The sequence below is a fragment of the Pseudophryne corroboree genome, chromosome 2, assembly GCF_028390025.1.
Source record: "Pseudophryne corroboree isolate aPseCor3 chromosome 2, aPseCor3.hap2, whole genome shotgun sequence".
Taxonomy (NCBI): domain Eukaryota; kingdom Metazoa; phylum Chordata; class Amphibia; order Anura; family Myobatrachidae; genus Pseudophryne; species Pseudophryne corroboree.
Genome location: NC_086445.1, coordinates 868733313 through 868756047, shown reverse-complemented (window position 1 = coordinate 868756047; position 22735 = coordinate 868733313). Strand labels below are relative to the sequence as shown.

At 45.1% G+C, this 22735-nt stretch overlaps 1 protein-coding gene and 1 pseudogene across 1 annotated transcript in view; one reads left to right on the top strand and one right to left on the bottom strand.

The window, feature by feature from the left end:
• Positions 1–22735, top strand: part of SEZ6 (seizure related 6 homolog) — an 874081-nt gene that overhangs the window by 553008 nt on the left and 298338 nt on the right. The window lies entirely within an intron of this gene.
• LOC135051799 (5S ribosomal RNA) lies at positions 22165–22283 on the bottom strand (annotated as a pseudogene).

The window sequence follows — 22735 nt, the reverse complement described above, 5'->3', positions numbered from 1 at the left end:
TCGCTGGACATCAAGGATGCTTACTTGCATGTCCCCATTTACCCACTTCACCAGGAGTACCTCAGGTTTGTGGTACAGGACTGTCATTACCAGTTCCAGACGTTGCCGTTTGGCCTGTCCACAGCACCAAGGATATTTACCAAGGTAATGGCCGAAATTATGATACTCCTTCGGAAGAAGGGAGTTATAGTTATCCCGTACTTGGACGATCTCCTCATAACGGCGAGGTCCAGAGAGCAGTTGTTGATCAGCGTAGCACTCTCTCAGTAAGTGTTGCAACAGCACGGCTGGATTCTGAATGTTCCAAAGTCGCAGCTGATTCCTACGACGCGTCTGCTTTTCCTGGGCATGATTCTGGACACAGAACAGAAGAAGGTGTTTCTCCCGGTGGAGAAGGCCCGGGAATTAGCATCTCTGGTCAGGGACCTCCTGAAACCAAAACAGGTATCGGTGCATCACTGCACGCGAGTCCTGGGAAAGATGGTGGCTTCATACGAAGCCATTCCCTTCGGCAGGTTCCATGCAAGGATCTTTCAGTGGGATCTGTTGGACAAGTGGTCCGGATCGCATCTTCAGATGCATCGGCTGATCACCCTGTCCCCAAGGGCCAGGGTGTCTCTTCTGTGGTGGCTGCAGAGTGCTCACCTTCTCGAGGGCCGCAGGTTCGGCATACAGGACTGGGTCCTGGTGACCACGGATGCAAGCCTCCGAGGATGGGGGGCAGTCACTCAGGGAAGAAACTTCCAAGGGCTGTGGTCAAGTCTGGAGACTTCTCTGCACATAAATATACTGGAACTAAGGGCCATTTACAACGCCCTGAGTCAAGCAGAGCCCCTGCTACGAAACCGGCCAGTGCTGATTCAGTCAGACAACATCACGGCGGTCGCCCATGTAAACCGCCAGGGCGGCACAAGAAGCAGGATGGCAATGGCGGAAGCCACAAAGATTCTTCGGTGGGCGGAGAATCACGTGCAAGCACTTTCAGCAGTGTTCATTCTGGGAGTGGACAACTGGGAAGCAGACTTCCTCAGCAGACACGACCTCCACCCGGGAGAGTGGGGACTTCATCAAGAAGTCTTCACACAGATTGCAAAGCGATGGGAACTGCCACAGGTGGACATGATGGCGTCCCGCCTCAACAAAAAGCTAAAAAGATATTGCACCAGGTCAAGGGACCCTCAGGCGATAGCTGTGGACGCCCTAGTGACACCGTGGGTGTACCAGTCGGTATATGTGTTTCCTCCTCTTCCTCTCATACCCAAGGTACTGAGAATAGTAAGAAAGAGAGGAATAAGAACAATACTCATTGTTCCGGATTAGCCAAGAAGGACTTGGTACCCGGAACTGCAAGAAATGCGCACAGAGGACCCATGGCCTCTGCCTCTCAGACAGGACCTGCTGCAACAAGGGCCCTGTCTGTTCCAAGACTTACCGCGGCTGCGTTTGACGGCATGGCGGTTGAACGCCGGATCCAAGCGGAAAAAGGCATTCCGGATGAAGTTATTCCTACACTGATAAAGGCTAGGAAGGACGTGACAGCAAAGCATTATCACCGTATATGGTGAAAATATGTTGCTTGGTGTGAGGCCAGGACGGCCCCTACAGAGGAATTCCAGCTGGGTCGATTCCTGCACTTCCTACAGTCAGGGGTGACTATGGGCCTAAAATTGGGGTCCATAAAGGTCCATATTTCGGCCCTATCCATTTTCTTTCAAAAAGAACTGGCTTCACTGCCTGAGGTTCAGACGTTTGTTAAGGGAGTGCTGCATATTCAGCCCCCTTTTGTGCCACCAGTGGCACCCTGGGATCTTAACGTTGTGTTGGATTTCCTGAAATCCCACTGGTTTGAGCCACTTAAGACCGTGGAACTAAAGTATCTCACGTGGAAGGTGGTCATGCTGTTGGCCTTAGCATCGGCTAGGCGTGTGTCGGAATTGGCGGCTTTGTCATGTAAAAGCCCATATCTGATCTTTCATATGGACAGGGCAGAATTGAGGACTCGTCCCCAATTTCTCCCAAAGGTAGTATCATCGTTTCATTTGAACCAACCTATTGTGGTGCCTGCGGCTACTCGGGACTTGGAGGACTCCAAGTTGCTGGACGTAGTCAGGGCTTTGAAAATATATGTTTCCAGAACGGCTGGAGTCAGGAAGACTGACTCGCTGTAAATCCTGCATGCACCCAACAAGCTGGGTGCTCCTGCTTCAAAGCAAACTATTGCTCGCTGGATCTGTAGCACGATTCAGCTGGCTCATTCTGCGGCTGGATTGCCGCATCCAAAATCAGTAAAAGCCCATTCCACAAGGAAGGTGGGCTCTTCTTGGGCGGCTGCCCGAGGGGTCTCGGCTTTACAGCTTTGCCGAACGGCTACTTGGTCGGGTTCAAACACCTTTGCAAAGTTCTACAAGTTTGATACCCTGGCTGAGGAGGACCTTGTGTTTGCTCATTCGGTGCTGCAGAGTCATCTGCACTCTCCCGCCCGTTTGGGAGCTTTGGTATAATCCCCATGGTCCTTACGGAGTTCCCAGCATCCACTAGGACGTCAGAGAAAATAAGAATTTACTCACCGGTAATTCTATTTCTCGTAGTCCGTAGTGGATGCTGGGCGCCCGTCCCAAGTGCGGATTTTCTGCAATACGTGTATATAGTTATTGCTTAAATAAGGCTTATTGTTATGAGCCATCCGTTGAGTGAGGCTCAGTTGTTGTTCATACTGTTAACTGGGTAAGGTTATCACAAGTTGTACGGTGTGATTGGTGTGGCTGGTATGAGTCTTACCCTGGATTCCAAAAATCCTTTCCTTGTAATGTCAGCTCTTCCGGGCACAGTTTCCCTAACTGAGGTCTGGAGGAGGGGCATAGAGGGAGGAGCCAGTGCACACCAGATAGTACCTAATCTTTTCTTTAGAGTGCCCAGTCTCCTGCGGAGCCCGTCTATTCCCCATGGTCCTTACGGAGTTCCCAGCATACACTACGGACTACGAGAAATAGAATTACCGGTGAGTAAATTCTTATTATCTATTGTGATTAATGATGTCAGAGAGCGAATAACATAACAATAACTTTAGATAATCATTATAGTGTCAATTTCAGGACATATCTCAATCGAGCCAGCAGGGGCGCTTTAAGTGAGGAGGAAGCCTGTGTGCAGGAGCGCTGTAGAGTCTAAGCACTAGAGGGCTCAGACTCTACTGCGCAGATCTCCAGGAAAATGGTGCGGTGGCCATTTTCCCAGAGATTTCTCTACTGCGCATGCACAGAATGCCATGAAAATGGGCGCTGCGCGATTTTCACAGGGTTTTAACAGCTCGGGTGACATCGGCGCAGGACTCCGGAGGGGTGAGTATTAAAAAATGGGTGCAGTGTGTGCGGTGTGGGCCCCCTCTGGACGCACACACTGTACCCATTATAGAAACGCCAGTGCGAGCCAGGTTATCAAACATATATCAAGATACTGTATAGCAACATATTTCAAACTTATTCATTTGCTGTGTTTGAACAATACCTACTGCTTCTCTGCGTCATTCCTCTCATCATCCATGTTAGTTACCTCAACCAGACAATAAATAACCCTCAATATACATGGACTGTTCTAACAAATATAATCAACACCAGATTTCCAGTGCACAAAAATGGTGTGACCTTCCTGAAATGGTAGCCTCATTTGAAATAGATGTTGTATGCATGGAACATGCATTTTTATTATGGTCATATTAATTGTCTGATATATACATACTCCAAACTATATATTATTATTATTATTATTATTATTATTATTATTATTATATAAATAAATATATACAGGTTGAGTATCCCTTATCCAAAATGCTTGGGACCAGAAGTATTTTGGATATCAGATTTTTCCGTATTTTGGAATAATTGCATACCATAATGAGATATCATGGCGATGGGACCCAAGTGTAAGCACAGAATGCATTTATGTTTCATATACACCTTATACACACAGCCGGAAGGTCATTAAATACAATATTTGTAATAACTTTGTGTATTAAGCAAAGTCTGTGTACATTGAGCCATCAGAAAACAAAGGATTCACTATTTCACTCTCACTCAAAAAATTCCGTATTTCAGAATACTCCGTATTTCGGAATATTTGGATATGGGATACTCAACCTGTATATATATTATTGCCCCATTATTTGATTTATTAATAAAATTGACCCTTTCATATTTATGTAATATGTATGTGAAATTATATTGTTTATTCCATAAAAAATCTTATTTATTATTTAGTATTAAATTGCCTCAAGTAATAAATTAAATGATTGCAGCTCTATAAATATATTGACTTATTTTGTTGGCTCCTTAATTAAGTTATTAATTATTTCCATTTTAGTACATGCTAAATATGACACCCTATTAAGTTTTTTCTGGACAGACTAAATTCTCGCCATCCAGAGGCATTTTCTTCCGGTATTTGTCAGTCATGAGTTTGGCTTTCCAAAACCCCAGCCAATAGTTGCATTCCACTGTTGATTTGGATTGTAAGCCTCCAAAGCAGGCATATTCATCATCACTTAATTTCTACAAAAGTACTTTTGAAAAAAGGAAGTTTTGATGACATTCATCATAAAGGTAACGTGCTTACCTTTCATGGGGACGTCATTCATCAAGCACCAAAAATACAATATTGTCAGAGCTTGACTAAGGTAAATTTCGCCATCTGCAGATAGTGAATGCTTCCGCATCCCCTCTACTTACCTATACTAACGCTGGCACATTTTTTCACTGCTACGAGAGTAGCAGTGAAAAGATTTGTGGAGACAGCTGATTTTCAGATCAGCTGTCTCCGCGCCGGAGCAATAATGAATTGCACCGACGCTCACGGCGAGTCAGAATGGTAATTATCGAGTGACGCTTGGCTCCCGATAATTAACATAATAAATGTGCCCCTAGATCGGGTGGTTTGTAGGCAATGACACTTTTAGGCAGCTTTCAACTCACCTCCCATATCGCACCTTACTTACCCCCCCCCTCCACACGCACACACACACACACACACACACACACACACACACACACACACAGTTACACAAGTAAGCTCAATTATATCCATACGTTCCTCTTCCTTACAAATACATAGGCAAAAGCAGGGGAGGGGGGTTCCAGTTACCCGGAACACCCCCCCCCCCCCCCCCCTTCCTCTTGGCAAGTGGCTCAAATTATGAAAACAATAGCAATGGTATATAATATGATAACTAGAGCTACCACCACGTAATGCAGTTTAACGGACAGAGCAGAGCTGCTGCACATGCCCAGTGGTAGCATCTTCTTCTACCAAGTTTGCTGTATGAATCCTCCCTCAGTACACTGTACAAGAGAGTAGCTACCAGGAAGATAAGACAGGAGCCTTACCATGAGGTGGGAGAATGTGTGCTTAAAAAGTGCAGGACTGGTTCTATTATGTTTGTTTGTGTATTTATTTATTATGGTATGTTTAATCTTTTTCCTGACCACTTATTTATATTACAGGTTGAATATCCCTTATCCAAAATGCTTGGGACCAGGAGTATTTTGGATATCGGATTTTCCCGTATTTTGGAATAATTGCATACCATAATGATATATCATGACAATGGGACCCAAGTCTAATCACAGAATGCATTTGTTACATATACACCTTATACACACAGCCGGAAGGTAATTTTAGCCAATATTTTTAATAACTTTGTGCATAAAACAAACTTTGTGTACCAACACCCAATTACACACAATTAATGTATGTGTTGTATACAACTTATACACACAACCTGAAAGTCATTTAATACAATATTTTTTATAACTTTGCGTATTAAACAAAGTTTGTGTACATTGATCCATCAGAAAACAAAGATTTCACTATCTCAGTCTCACTCAAAAAATTCTGTATTTCGGAATATTCCGTATTTTGGAATATTTGTATATGGGATACTCAACCTGTATTTAAATGTGCCATACAGCCTATACTATAGACCATCTATACTGTTAAATATTAATACTGTATTCCATACAGTATACATTAATGTCCAGGGTGTTTACCAGGTTCTTCTACTGCTCCCCTAGACTCCCACAATTGCTCCAACGTTCCACAGAGTGAGAGATTGTGTACTGAATTTGGAAACCCCCCTCTAGAAATCCTGCGTTTGCCACTGAAATAGGTGCATTTATGTATCCACAGGAGGTGTACAGAAGCAGTAGTAGTATGGACTGAGTTCTACTTCTACAGCTTTATCTGTTCTAGTGTTAGCAAGCTGTTGTGATTTTAACTCTTCATTAAAATTGTGGAGGAATCTTTCCTTGGTTAAATCTGCTTATGCTCAACCTGGGGTTATCTGCTGGGGAAATGAATCCACTGCAAGCTGCAAATTGAAGAAATGTATAGCTGCTAAAAGGAATACTGTTATCTGACTTCAATATCCGAAGAATGCCATAAGCTGAAAAAATATGTTTTCCACAGCAAGTACTACCCTGACAGGAGATGTGGATGAAATAAGTGCAATATCAGGGTATCTTGAGTACTCATCTATGATGACAGGGATATATTGGCCATTGGCTAGCAGGCCATAAATATCAACTGCTATTTCATACCAGACAGTTGTAGGTAATGGAGACATTTGCAAAGGTTCAGGCTTTGAAGTAATGGTAATGAGCTGACATACTGAGCAATGCTGTTATTATATTTTCTACAAATACATATTGGGAAACCAAATCTTTTCCAAGGAGACGCTTTTATGTGATGGCAATTTCAAAGTGATTCTTTTGGACAATGTTTATCATTAAGAGCAGCAGAGATTTCGGAACCGCTGCTTGAAAGAAAAATAATACACAGAAAAATGGAACACCGTAATTATTCATCAGATACTAGTGTCTTTTTGCCTGATGGCACTCAGTGGTAGGCAGTGCCAGCAACTATTTCATAGTATCATTTTTAATTCTTATAACTAGTTCCAGAAACAGGAAGAAATCATTGACATCATTTCTGAAATGAGTAAAATTCCGTTAGCATCTGAAGAATTATCTAGAGAATGGAAGCTGCTGTATTTTGTAACTATAGCTGAGCGGTGCTTCTTTTTCTGTTTACTTTTCTCATTGTCTAATTTTTTTTTTAAATTCTTTAAAGGGGACCTTCGCTTATAGTACTCATAAGTTTTATTTTACTAACAGACTTGCTGATAATTATTGCTCAGGTCCACACACTGGAAACGGGAGCAGTATGATTTGTCGGTGCATGGGATCCTGGCGCTCGTAATACCGACGCCGGGATTAGAGATGAGCGCCTGAAATTTTTCGGGTTTTGTGTTTTGGTTTTGGGTTCGGTTCCGCGGCCGTGTTTTGGGTTCGACCGCGTTTTGGCAAAACCTCACCGAATTTTTTTTGTCGGATTCGGGTGTGTTTTGGATTCGGGTGTTTTTTTCAAAAAACACTAAAAAACAGCTTAAATCATTGAATTTGCGGTCATTTTGATCCCATAGTATTATTAACCTCAATAACCATAATTTATACTCATTTTCAGTCTATTCTGAACACCTCACACCTCACAATATTATTTTTAGTCCTAAAATTTGCACCGAGGTCGCTGTGTGACTAAGATAAGCGACCCAAGTGGCCGACACAAACACCTGGCCCATCTAGGAGTGGCACTGCAGTGTCACGCAGGATGGCCCTTCAAAAAAATACTCCCCAAACAGCACATGACGCAAAGAAAAAAAGAGGCGCAATGAGGTAGCTGACTGTGTGAGTAAGACTAGCGACCCTAGTGGCCGACACAAACACCGGGCCCATCTAGGAGTGGCACTGCAGTGTCACGCAGGATGTCCCTTCCAAAAAACCCTCCCCAAACAGCACATGACGCAAAGAAAAAAAGAGGCGCAATGAGGTAGCTGACTGTGTGAGTAAGACTAGCGACCCTAGTGGCCGACACAAACACCGGGCCCATCTAGGAGTGGCACTGCAGTGTCACGCAGGATGGCCCTTCCAAAAAACCCTCCCCAAACAGCACATGACGCAAAGAAAAAGAAAAGAAAAAAGAGGTGCAAGATGGAATTGTCCTTGGGCCCTCCCACCCTTATGTTGTATAAACAAAACAGGACATGCACACTTTAACCAACCCATCATTTCAGTGACAGGGTCTGCCACACGACTGTGACTGATATGACGGGTTGGTTTGGACCCCCCCCAAAAAAGAATCAATTAATCTCTCCTTGCACAAACTGGCTCTACAGAGGCAAGATGTCCACCTCATCATCACCCTCCGATATATCACCGTGTACATCCCCCTCCTCACAGATTATCAATTCGTCCCCACTGGAATCCACCATCTCAGCTCCCTGTGTACTTTGTGGAGGCAATTGCTGCTGGTCAATGTCTCCGCGGAGGAATTGATTATAATTCATTTTAATGAACATCATCTTCTCCACATTTTCTGGATGTAACCTCGTACGCCGATTGCTGACAAGGTGAGCGGCGGCACTAAACACTCTTTCGGAGTACACACTTGTGGGAGGGCAACTTAGGTAGAATAAAGCCAGTTTGTGCAAGGGCCTCCAAATTGCCTCTTTTTCCTGCCAGTATAAGTACGGACTGTGTGACGTGCCTACTTGGATGCGGTCACTCATATAATCCTCCACCATTCTATCAATGTTGAGAGAATCATATGCAGTGACAGTAGACGACATGTCCGTAATCGTTGTCAGGTCCTTCAGTCCGGACCAGATGTCAGCATCAGCAGTCGCTCCAGACTGCCCTGCATCACCGCCAGCGGGTGGGCTCGGAATTCTGAGCCTTTTCCTCGCACCCCCAGTTGCGGGAGAATGTGAAGGAGGAGATGTTGACAGGTCGCGTTCCGCTTGACTTGACAATTTTGTCACCAGCAGGTCTTTCAACCCCAGCAGACTTGTGTCTGCCGGAAAGAGAGATCCAAGGTAGGCTTTAAATCTAGGATCGAGCACGGTGGCCAAAATGTAGTGCTCTGATTTCAACAGATTGACCACCCGTGAATCCTTGTTAAGCGAATTAAGGGCTCCATCCACAAGTCCCACATGCCTAGCGGAATCGCTCCGTGTTAGCTCCTCCTTCAATGTCTCCAGCTTCTTCTGCAAAAGCCTGATGAGGGGAATGACCTGACTCAGGCTGGCAGTGTCTGAACTGACTTCACGTGTGGCAAGTTCAAAGGGCATCAGAACCTTGCACAACGTTGAAATCATTCTCCACTGCGCTTGAGACAGGTGCATTCCACCTACTATATCGTGCTCAATTGTATAGGCTTGAATGGCCTTTTGCTGCTCCTCCAACCTCTGAAGCATATAGAGGGTTGAATTCCACCTCGTTACCACTTCTTGCTTCAGATGATGGCAGGGCAGGTTCAGTAGTTTTTGGTGGTGCTCCAGTCTTCTGTACGTGGTGCCTGTACGCCGAAAGTGTCCCGCAATTCTTCTGGCCACCGACAGCATCTCTTGCACGCCCCTGTCGTTTTTAAAAAAATTCTGCACCACCAAATTCAAGGTATGTGCAAAACATGGGACGTGCTGGAATTTGCCCATATTTAATGCACACACAATATTGCTGGCGTTGTCCGATGCCACAAATCCACAGGAGAGTCCAATTGGGGTAAGCCATTCCGCGATGATCTTCCTCAGTTGCCGTAAGAGGTTTTCAGCTGTGTGCGTATTCTGGAAAGCGGTGATACAAAGCGTAGCCTGCCTAGGAAAGAGTTGGCGTTTGCGAGATGCTGCTACTGGTGCCGCCGCTGCTGTTCTTGCGGCGGGAGTCCATACATCTACCCAGTGGGCTGTCACAGTCATATAGTCCTGACCCTGCCCTGCTCCACTTGTCCACATGTCCGTGGTTAAGTGGACATTGGGTACAACTGCATTTTTTAGGACACTGGTGAGTCTTTTTCTGACGTCCGTGTACATTCTCGGTATCGCCTGCCTAGAGAAGTGGAACCTAGATGGTATTTGGTAACGGGGGCACACTGCCTCAATAAATTGTCTAGTTCCCTGTGAACTAACGGCGGATACCGGACGCACGTCTAACACCAACATAGTTGTCAAGGCCTCAGTTATCCGCTTTGCAGCAGGATGACTGCTGTGATATTTCATCTTCCTCGCAAAGGACTGTTGAACAGTCAATTGCTTACTGGAAGTAGTACAAGTGGGCTTACGACTTCCCCTCTGGGATGACCATCGACTCCCAGCAGCAACAACAGCAGCGCCAGCAGCAGTAGGCGTTACACGCAAGGATGCATCGGAGGAATCCCAGGCAGGAGAGGACTCGTCAGAATTGCCAGTGACATTGCCTGCAGGACTATTGGCATTCCTGGGGAAGGAGGAAATTGACACTGAGGGAGTTGGTGGGGTGGTTTGCGTGAGCTTGGTTACAAGAGGAAGGGATTTACTGGTCAGTGGACTGCTTCCGCTGTCACCCAAAGTTTTTGAACTTGTCACTGACTTATTATGAATGCGCTGCAGGTGACGTATAAGGGAGGATGTTCCGAGGTGGTTAACGTCCTTACCCCTACTTATTACAGCTTGACAAAGGGAACACACGGCTTGACACCTGTTGTCCGCATTTCTGGTGAAATACTTCCACACCGAAGAGCTGATTTTTTTGGTATTTTCACCAGGCATGTCAACGGCCATATTCCTACCACGGACAACAGGTGTCTCCCCGGGTGCCTGACTTAAACAAACCACCTCACCATCAGAATCCTCCTGGTCAATTTCCTCCCCAGCGCCAGCAACACCCATATCCTCCTCATCCTGGTGTACTTCAACACTGACATCTTCAATCTGACTATCAGGAACTGGACTGCGGGTGCTCCTTCCATCACTTGCAGGGGGCGTGCAAATGGTGGAAGGCGCATGCTCTTCACGTCCAGTGTTGGGAAGGTCAGGCATCGCAACCGACACAATTGGAGTCGGACTCTCCTTGTGGATTTGGGATTTCGAAGAACGCACAGTTCTTTGCGGTGCTACTGCTTTTGCCAGCTTTAGTCTTTTCATTTTTCTAGCGAGAGGCTGAGTGCTTCCATCCTCATGTGAAGCTGAACCACTAGCCATGAACATAGGCCAGGGCCTCAGCCGTTCCTTGCCACTCCGTGTGGTAAATGGCATATTGGCAAGTTTACGCTTCTCCTCCGACAATTTTATTTTAGGTTTTGGAGTCCTTTTTTTACTGATATTTGGTGTTTTGGATTTGACATGCTCTGTACTATGACATTGGGCATCGGCCTTGGCAGACGACGTTGCTGGCATTTCATCGTCTCGGCCATGACTAGTGGCAGCAGCTTCAGCACGAGGTGGAAGTGGATCTTGATCTTTCCCTAATTTTGGAACCTCAACATTTTTGTTCTCCATATTTTAATAGGCACAACTAAAAGGCACCTCAGGTAAACAATGGAGATGGATGGATTGGATACTAGTATACAATTATGGACGGGCTGCCGAGTGCCGACACAGAGGTAGCCACAGCCGTGAACTACCGCACTGTACTGTGTCTGCTGCTAATATATAGACTGGTTGATAAAGAGATAGTATACTCGTAACTAGTATGTATGTATAAAGAAAGAAAAAAAAACCACGGTTAGGTGGTATATACAATTATGGACGGGCTGCCGAGTGCCGACACAGAGGTAGCCACAGCCGTGAACTACCGCACTGTACTGTGTCTGCTGCTAATATAGACTGGTTGATAAAGAGATAGTATACTCGTAACTAGTATGTATGTATAAAGAAAGAAAAAAAAACCACGGTTAGGTGGTATATACAATTATGGACGGGCTGCCGAGTGCCGACACAGAGGTAGCCACAGCCGTGAACTACCGCACTGTACTGTGTCTGCTGCTAATATAGACTGGTTGATAAAGAGATAGTATACTCGTAACTAGTATGTATGTATAAAGAAAGAAAAAAAAACCACGGTTAGGTGGTATATACAATTATGGACGGGCTGCCGAGTGCCGACACAGAGGTAGCCACAGCCGTGAACTACCGCACTGTACTGTGTCTGCTGCTAATATATAGACTGGTTGATAAAGAGATAGTATACTCGTAACTAGTATGTATGTATAAAGAAAGAAAAAAAAACCACGGTTAGGTGGTATATACAATTATGGACGGGCTGCCGAGTGCCGACACAGAGGTAGCCACAGCCGTGAACTACCGCACTGTACTGTGTCTGCTGCTAATATATAGACTGGTTGATAAAGAGATAGTATACTCGTAACTAGTATGTATGTATAAAGAAAGAAAAAAAAAACACGGTTAGGTGGTATATACAATTATGGACGGGCTGCCGAGTGCCGACACAGAGGTAGCCACAGCCGTGAACTACCGCACTGTACTGTGTCTGCTGCTAATATAGACTGGTTGATAAAGAGATAGTATACTCGTAACTAGTATGACTATAAAGAAAGAAAAAAAAACCACGGTTAGGTGGTATATACAATTATGGACGGGCTGCCGAGTGCCGACACAGAGGTAGCCACAGCCGTGAACTACCGCACTGTACTGTGTCTGCTGCTAATATATAGACTGGTTGATAAAGAGATAGTATACTCGTAACTAGTATGTATGTATAAAGAAAGAAAGAAAAACCACGGTTAGGTGGTATATACAATTATGGACGGGCTGCCGAGTGCCGACACAGAGGTAGCCACAGCCGTGAACTACCGCACTGTACTGTGTCTGCTGCTAATATAGACTGGTTGATAAAGAGATAGTATACTCGTAACTAGTATGACTATAAAGAAAGAAAAAAAAACCACGGTTAGGTGGTATATACAATTATGGACGGGCTGCCGAGTGCCGACACAGAGGTAGCCACAGCCGTGAACTACCGCACTGTACTGTGTCTGCTGCTAATATATAGACTGGTTGATAAAGAGATAGTATACTCGTAACTAGTATGTATGTATAAAGAAAGAAAAAAAAACCACGGTTAGGTGGTATATACAATTATGGACGGGCTGCCGAGTGCCGACACAGAGGTAGCCACAGCCGTGAACTACCGCACTGTACTGTGTCTGCTGCTAATATATAGACTGGTTGATAAAGAGATAGTATACTCGTAACTAGTATGTATGTATAAAGAAAGAAAAAAAAACCACGGTTAGGTGGTATATACAATTATGGACGGGCTGCCGAGTGCCGACACAGAGGTAGCCACAGCCGTGAACTACCGCACTGTACTGTGTCTGCTGCTAATATAGACTGGTTGATAAAGAGATAGTATACTCGTAACTAGTATGTATGTATAAAGAAAGAAAAAAAAACCACGGTTAGGTGGTATATACAATTATGGACGGGCTGCCGAGTGCCGACACAGAGGTAGCCACAGCCGTGAACTACCGCACTGTACTGTGTCTGCTGCTAATATAGACTGGTTGATAAAGAGATAGTATACTCGTAACTAGTATGACTATAAAGAAAGAAAAAAAAACCACGGTTAGGTGGTATATACAATTATGGACGGGCTGCCGAGTGCCGACACAGAGGTAGCCACAGCCGTGAACTACCGCACTGTACTGTGTCTGCTGCTAATATAGACTGGTTGATAAAGAGATAGTATACTACTAATATTATATATACTGGTGGTCAGGTCACTGGTCACTAGTCACACTGGCAGTGGCACTCCTGCAGCAAAAGTGTGCACTGTTTAATTTTAATATAATATTATGTACTCCTGGCTCCTGCTATAACCTATAACTGGCACTGCAGTGCTCCCCAGTCTCCCCCACAATTATAAGCTGTGTGAGCTGAGCACAGTCAGATATATATATACATTGATGCAGCACACTGGGCTGAGCAGTGCACACAGATATGGTATGTGACTGAGTCACTGTGTGTATCGTTTTTTTCAGGCAGAGAACGGATATATTAAATAAAACAAACAACTGCACTGTCTGGTGGTCACTGTGGTCGTCAGTCACTAAACTCTGCACTCTCTTCTACAGTATCACAGCCTCAGGTCAATCTCTCTCTCTCTCTCTCAACCCTAATCTAAATGGAGAGGACGCCAGCCACGTCCTCTCCCTATCAATCTCAATGCACGTGTGAAAATGGCGGCGACGCGCGGCTCCTTATATAGAATCCGAGTCTCGCGAGAATCCGACAGCGTCATGATGACGTTCGGGCGCGCTCGGGTTAACCGAGCAAGGCGGGAGGATCCGAGTCTGCTCGGATCCGTGAAAAAAACCATGAAGTTCTGGCGGGTTCGGATTCAGAGAAACCGAACCCGCTCATCTCTAGCCGGGATCCCGATTTTTAAAAAGCTGACAGGGGTGACCAAGGGGTGTTCCCCCCTCTCCCCAACCCACTAACCCTCAGCCTAAACCCCTTGGTGACTAACCCTTACTCTAGGGTTAGTGTTAGGCTGCAGGGGGTGGAGGGTTAGGTTTAGGCAGCGGGGATGGAGGGTTAGGTCTAGCACCTCAGGTACTAGACCTAACCCTCCATCCCCGCTGCCTAAACCTAACCCTCCACCCCCTGCAGCCTAACACTAACCCTCTGATAGGGGTGCCTAACCCCCGTTCACCGCAGCCTAACCCTAACCCCCAGGGACACAGCCTAACCCCAACCCTACCCCTGCAGCCTAAGCCTAACGTGTGTCTCCCTCCCTCACTCCCTTTCCCCCTCATGGCTAACCTGGCTTGAAGGCCGGTCTCTCCTTGTTCGGAATCACGGCAGTTAGTATTCCGGTGCCAGGATGGTGTACTCTTCTGGATGCTGGTGTCGGCATTCAGAGTAGGGTCGGTATTCTGGCGTCAGTACGTTAACTGTCAGGATACCGACAGCCGGGATCCTGACTGCTCTCCCTGGAAACAATATATCTGCCTGGAAAACCAATTCAGTCTGTACACAGAGTTGTTTTTTTTAAGATTTATTTAATGGGGAAAAAAAGATCCTTTATATTGTATTTATTCAATCTATTTGTTTATCCATATAGTGAGGAGCTGTTTTTTTCAAAGGTTTATTCTGCGCAACTGCACCTCTTTTTATCTCCTATTTACATAGTCTGAGATGATCATGATAGGGGTGCCCTCTCCTGGGGTAGATGGGCATCTTCAAACACACAGCAGCCAGGAAAACAGCACACCAGTTCAGGGTTTTTGTGCAATCTGGCCGTGGCTAGTTTTATTGTGCAGTACAAAAAACAAAACCTAACAATAAATCCTAGCCTGTCAGGGCACTAACTAAACATAACAGATTCCCTCTCTCAGAGTGGTGGGACCTAATGCCCCTATCACAAACACAGGCATATGCACAGTACTTACAGTCAGTAATTCACAGTGTCTCATAATAGGCCTGCTGCCTATTTCCCCAGGTAATGAGACGCTGTGCCAAGCCCTGACACCGCTTATATCATCCTCTTACATGTGCATGCACTAATTAGCCTGCTCTCAGGCTGAAGATCTAAAACCCGAAATGGGCTTTATGGGTGTAGCCCTCCCCTGTCCCTCACAGCCATACCCCCAGGACCACTTATCTGGCTTTTAGTAAAAGCCAAAACTCTAATCAAGTTTGTTTAAATCACATAGGCCAAAAACCTGGGACAAATATGCATACAATAAACATACTACACCCACCTATGACAAAGCTTAATTGGCTTTTCTGGGCATGCCATAATCATTTACATAAATAAATGTTGCATATCTCAAAATCTGCATGCTTGATGTATATTGTCGGACAATAAATGTTACGTAAAGTCCCTTTAAAGTTGCAATAATTGTATTATATAATGGCAGCAATTTGTAGTAGTAAATTCCAAGCAAGACTTTATAATCAATCGCTAGTGTTTGCTGCAGGCAATCTACTTGTCATTCACCACATTGACAGTATTTCCTTTCTTTCAAAAAGATTTACAAATATAGCATAAATATAGAATTCTGATATTCCCTGTAATGAAAACCCAAGCCTGGTGCTCTCTGCAAGAACATTTTTTTCTCTCTACATGTCTCTGGATTTAACCTTTTTTTCAATTCTGAACGCCTCTGTTAGCATCTGTGATGTGAGACATGAGTAGCATGAACAGGGGATCTGCCATTTTAAGCAGTGCTACAGTAAGGGGAAATGGCAATGTGCACATCATTAATTAAATGCATTGAATCTGTTATTATATTGCATCTCATATGTTATATCTGATGCGTATTTACAGCTGTTGGCAAAGCAGCCCTGGAACTTGTAGTTAAACAGCAACTGAAAAGCTTCTCTAACAGTGGTATATAAAAAAAATCTGTTTATTTCTAAAAATCTTTATAGGGCTTGTAACATACGGATGTGAAAACCACTTATTCTATTATTGGCCCAGTTTATTGCATCTTATTGTGCCACTCCAACACGTGTAATTCATACTTACCTACTATCCCGCTATGGCTGGGAAGTTCCAGAACCTTGTGTGGTGCTCCAAGCCACCCAGAAGAGCATTCAAGTCTCCTGCAGCTGCCCACTGTCCACCTGGCACTGCCCACTTAACAAATTAAGTGGGCAGTCTGGACAGCTTATGATGCGATTCTTGCCGAATCACGTCGTCATATACCATTCTGTCCACTTTAAAATGTCAGTATTCTCAGAATTGTATAGTGGGGCATTGGGCAGTATGGATGGTGTAATGTTTAGCATTACGGCTTCACAGCACTAAGGTCATGGGTTCAAATTCCCACGATGGCCCTAACTGTGTGGAGTTTGTATATTCTCCCCGTACTTGCGTGGGTTTCCTCCGGGTACTCCGGTTTCCTCTCACAGTCCAAAAAAGGAGATTTATGGTAGACTTACCATAGTTAAATCTGTTTCTACAAGGTACACTGGGTTCAACAGGGAATACATCGGGGTGTAGAGATGGATCTTGATCCAGAGGCACCAACAAGCTAAAGCTTTAGACTGTCCCAGGATGCATTGCGGGGCCTCCTCTATATAACCCCGCCTCCTGGCACTGTGAACTCAGTTTTAGTTAACCAGTCCAATACAGAAGCAGCTAAAAGAGAAGGCAGATGTTAGTCACACAGAATCATTTTCTCACAACAAGAGATCAGTGGCTAATGCCATACAAACCCAAAGAAGCTAAGTGCATCAGGGTGGGCGCCCTGTGTAACCCAGTGTACATCGCAGAAAGAGATTTAACAATGGTAAGTCTACCATAAATCTCCTTTTCTGCAGCAGGGTACACTGTGTTCTACTGGGAATACATCGGGGATGTCCTAAAACAGTTCCTAAAACAGTTCCTTAGCGGGTATGAGAACCCAGCGTCCAAAGGAAGTATCCTGGGAGGCAGAAGTATCAAAGGCGTAGAACCTAATAAACGTGTTCACTGAGGACCACGTAGCCACCTTGCACAATTGTTCTGCAGCGGGCTGCCCAAGAAGGTCCAACAGAGCAAGTAGAATGGGCCTTAATAGCAGCAGGAGCTGTGAGTCCATCCTGCACATAAGCTTGCGCAATCACCATTCTAATCCATCTGGCCAAGGTTTGCTTATTTGCAGGCCATCCACGTTTGTGGAAACCAAAAAGTGAATCTGACCTCCTGATAGAGGCAGTCCTCTCCACATAAACACGGAGAGCCTACACCACGTCCAAAGACTGCTCTTTGGAAGACAAGTCAGAAGAGATGAAGGCCGGAACCACAATCTCTTGGTTAAGGTGAAAAGATGACACCACCTTAGGCAAATAAACGGGATGAGTTCGGAGAACTGCGTGGTCACGATGAAATATCAAAAAGGGTGGACGACCAGACAAAGCGCCTAAGTCTGATACCCTTCTGGCAGAGGCAATAGCCAATAAGAAAAGGACCTTAGCTGTAAGCCATTTAAGGTCCACTGACTCAAGAGGTTCAAATGGAGACTCTTGCAGGGCAATCAGGACAACAGACAAATCCCATGGAGCCACAGGAGGGACATAGGGAGGCTGAATCCACAGTACGCCCTGAGTGAATGTATGACCGTCAGGTATAGACGCAATTTTTCTCTGAAACCACACCGACAAAGCAGATATGTGAACCTTGAGAGAGGCCAGACGAAGTCCTAAATCCAGGCCTAGTTGTAAAAAAGACAGAAGTCTGGAAGTACTAATCTTGGAAGCATCGTAATTCTTAGCAGCATACCTGGTGAAGTAAGAATTCCAGACCCTATAATAATTCCGTGCAGAAGCTGGATTGCGGGCCTTTAGCATAGTTTGGATAACCGGCTCAGAGAATCCTTTGGCCCTCAGGAGTGAAGCTTCAAGAGCCACGCCGTCAAAGCCAGTCTGGCCAGGTCCGGGTAGACACAAGGGCCCTGAACATGGAGGTCTGGGCACTGAGGAAGTAGAAGAGGACACTCTATCGATAGACCCTGCAGGTCTGAGAACCAATGCCTTCTGGGCCACGCTGGAGCGACTAGAAGTAGTATTCCTCCTTCTTGTTTGAACTTCCGTAGTACCCTGGGAAGGAGTGACACTAAAGGGAACACATAGGGCAACCGAAAGTTCCATGGAATTGCCAGTGCATCCACGAACGCTGCTTGAGGATCCCTTGTTCTTGATCTGAAGACCAGAACCTTGTGATTATGTTGAGATGCCATCAGGTCTACATCTGGTAGGCCCCACTTGTCCACTAGGAGTTTAAAGACTTCTGGATGAAGACTCCACTCCGGCATGCATGTCATGATGACTGAGGAAGTCCGCTTCCCAGTTGAGGACTCCCGGAATGAACACTGCCGATATTGCTGGCAGATGGCGTTCCATCCAACAAAGGATTTTTGACACTTCCAGCATTGCCATGCGGCTTCGAGTGCCATCTTGATGATTTATGTATGCCACCATGGTGGCATTGTCTGATTGTACTTGAACAGGCCTGTTCTGTATCAGAGGCAGGGCAAGAGTCAAAGCATTGAACACTGCCCGCAATTCCAGAATGATTATTGGGAGGAGAGATTTCTCCTTGGTCCACCGACCCTGGAGAGAGTGTTTCTCCAGCACCGCGCCCCATCCCCTGACACTGGCGTCCATAGTCAGGAGGACCCAGTTGAGAATCCAGAAGGGACGGCCCCTATTCAACTGCTGGTCCTGTAGCCACCAGCTCAATGACAGACGAACCTCCAGAGTCAAGGAGATCATTTGAGACCTGATCCGATGAGGCAGGCCATCCCACTTGGAAAGGATTAACCTCTGTAGAGGGCGGGAATGAAATTGAGCGAACTCTACAATGTTGAATGCCGACACCATGAGGCCTAGCATTTGCATCGCCGAGTGTATCGACACTCTTGGGGGAGAGAGGAAGTATCTTATCCTGTCCTGGAGTTTCAGGACTTTCTCTGGAGACAGAAACAGCCTTTGGCTGTGTGTGTCCAGCAGTGTCCCCAAGTGCACCATGCTCCTAGCAGGGACCAGCGAGGACTTCTTCCAGTTTACAAGCCACCCATGGGCTTGTAGAAAGTGTACCGTCAGTTGCAGATGACTGAGGAGGACATCTTGGGCATTTGCCAGGATCAGCAAGTCATCCAGATACGGCAGGATCCTGATTCCCTGACGATAGAGATAAGCCATCATTACTGCCATAACCTTGGTGAAGATCCGAGGAGCTGTGACCAGTCCAAATGGCAGAGCCTGGAACTGATAGTGAAGGTTGCCAATAGCAAACCGCAGAAATTGCTGATGTGATATGGCAATAGGTATATGCAGATAAGCATCTTGTATATCCTGGGACACCATATAATCTCCGGGTTCCATGGCCAGTACAATTGAGTGCAGCGTTTCTATACGGAACTTGGACACTCTCACAAATTTGTTCAGTGATTTGAGGTTGAGTATAGGCCGGAAAGACAGATTGGGTTTCAGGACTAGAAACAGGGTCAAGTAGTACCCTCCGCCTCTCTGAGCCAGAGGTACCAGCAGTACCACTCCTGTATGCAGGAGAGAACGCACAAACAGGTGTAGAGCTTGCGCCTTCAACAGGTCCGAAGGGATAACCGTCGCTCAGAACTGGTAAGGGGGACGTCTCTTGAAAGAGACTGCATACCCGTGAGAGACGACTTCTTGCACCCATGCGTCTGAAGTGGTCTTTAACCAGACCTGGGTGAATTGCAGAAGTCGGCCTCCAACCCTGGGATCTCCCAGGGGGAGGTCCGCCCCGTTATGCAGCAGGCTTGTCTTGTTTGGAAGCAGGATGATGGGCAGCCCAGAAGTATTTTGCTTTGGGTTTAGTGGTTTTATGAGCAAGTGCTTGTCTCGGGTATGCCGGACCTTTTGCTTTCCCTTAAGATCGAAAGTAACAAAAAGTAGTACTCTTTGCCTTCTGTGCAGAAAGATTAGTATTTGGGAGAAACACAGTCTTAGCAGCCGCTAAGTCAGTTACAATCTTATTCAGATCCTCCCCAAATATGATGTGTCCCTTAAAAGGGAATACCTACAAGGAGTCCAGGTCCACCTTCCATGACCTCAACCACAAAATTCGGCGAGCCAGGATTGACGTAGTCGACGCCTTGGCCGCCATCACACCTGCCTCAGAGGACGCCTCTTGAATGTAGTGGGAGGTGGTGGTAATATGAGACAGATATTGTCTGGCAGTGTTAGATATATCCTGAGATAGCTCTTCCTCTAATCAGGGGCAAACGCAGGATTTTCATTGGGGGGGTTCCTTTTATATATATATATATATATATATATATATATATATATATATATACACACACACACCAAACACACGGCGGCACTTATCTGAGGAAAAAGCTCTTGAGTGCCACCAGTGGAGGAGTATATATATATATATATATATATATATATGGAACAGGGATTAATATTGTGCCACTTGTGATAAAACAGATATGTTGTATGAATGATACTGGCAAACTAAAATGGCACTCCCCTGTGTTACTACTGGGGCGTCTGCTGGATCCTTCAAATATGTACAGGGATGGTGATTCCCTGAATGAGATTTATGAAAAAGAGGGGGGGATGAAGGATATATAGCGACCACGGTGTCAGTATAATGAGTATATAATTGCCAATTCTATTTAATTAAAAGGTATTTATTCACGTACAGTTATACATAAAAGAAACATCTAAAAAAATGGGACAATAATAAAAGCACAACTGAACTAAAAGCACTTAAATGAGTTGTATAAAAGCTACAATAAAAACAGATATAAAGATTTTTTTCTTATCTTAAATGAGGTAGGTGAAGGTTCCCAACGCGTTTCGTCTGATGAGACTTCTTCAAGGGTTAAGGGTACAATGGACCTACAAGTCTATTTATAGCAGTTATAGCATGGTGGGAGGGTCCTAGCTTTACAGGGAGTCATGTGATACAATCATATGTTAAGTACATTTAATCTATTTGTATAATGCAGTCTAAAAGATATCATGGTATTAGGAACTATTAGCCAGTGAAAACGAGTGAGTCACAGCATTTTAGGAGAAGTTAAAAGGTGTTAAAAGTCAGTTTTTAGCAAAATCGCGGCACTTCCGCCACACTTCCAATGACGGAGGCCGCGACACGTCACTTCCGCCCCACTTCCGCTGCCGTCCGTGCATGCGCCCGCGGCGGCGCGATGTCACTGTATAATCCTCAGTGCTGTCTTCAAGTGTCTGTCATCCAGGGGAAGGGAGTAGAAAGTCTCGTATTGTGTCCTCTCCCGGCGGACATATTTGATAGGATTTTGTGTATGGTTTTCAGGCAGCCGTGGCCATTTTCTAGTAGTTTATTGAGCACAGCTTTGCCCAGGTTTCCATGGTGACCGTTCCACATAAAAGTAAAGATATATAGCATCAGGGATATAGTTTATCAATTAAAATGCATATATTGACAACTTCCAAATGGGTGGTAACATAATGTAATGTTAATCTCATAATATTAGGAACAAATTAAACGTGCAAGTGCAAGTGCTTATTTGTATTGTAATAGTGATTCGAATTTTTAAAGGTGTATAAGTTAATTTAATTTTATGGCTAGCAATACTGAGATTTATATTAATTTAATAAGGTGCTTATGCCTTAAGCGTGCAAGTGCTTATTTGTGAGGATGGCTCGAATTTATTAAAAGTGCAAAGTGATACTCAGGATTTAATTTAGCAGTGCTATTATCCGCCTTAAAGTGCTTGTGCATTACTGATAAATGTGCAGTATATATATAATTCGTGATATTATATACTAAAGATAGATAGAGTGTGTACCTTTCTCAGGCCACTATTAATTACTGTATCATACAGTACCTGATCTTCCCAAATGGTCTCCCCTACTGGTACTGATCAGGCCCAACGCTGCTTGGCTTCCAAGATCAGACGTATTTGGGCATTTCCAGCATGGTATGACTGTAATGACGTTGTGCCTTATGGATTCACACTCCAACCTTTGCAATATTTACTAATTAAATTTAATTAATAATAGTAAACTTAAGTGATTTGAAGTGGCTTGTGAAGTGGAGGGGTGGGTGGGGGGGAAGGGAGAGGGGGAGGGGGGAGAGGGCAAGGGGATGGGTAGGGAAGCAAAGGGGGGAGGGGTGGGGGGGGTTGGGGTGGGTGGCATGGGACGGGAGGAGGGGGGAGGGGGGGAGAAGATACTGCAATCTGGAAGGGAATACAAGGACAGCAGATGGAACTGGGAATATTGAACAAAAATATTAGTATCGTGTTTTACAAGAAAGGGGCGATCTCATAGTTGTCATTGAATCCTTTTGACTGTAATGTCTGTAGTTGAAATATCCAGAACATCTCTCTGCGTGATAGTTTGTTAGCGAGATCTCCTCCTCTTTCTCCCAATTTCACCAGTTCT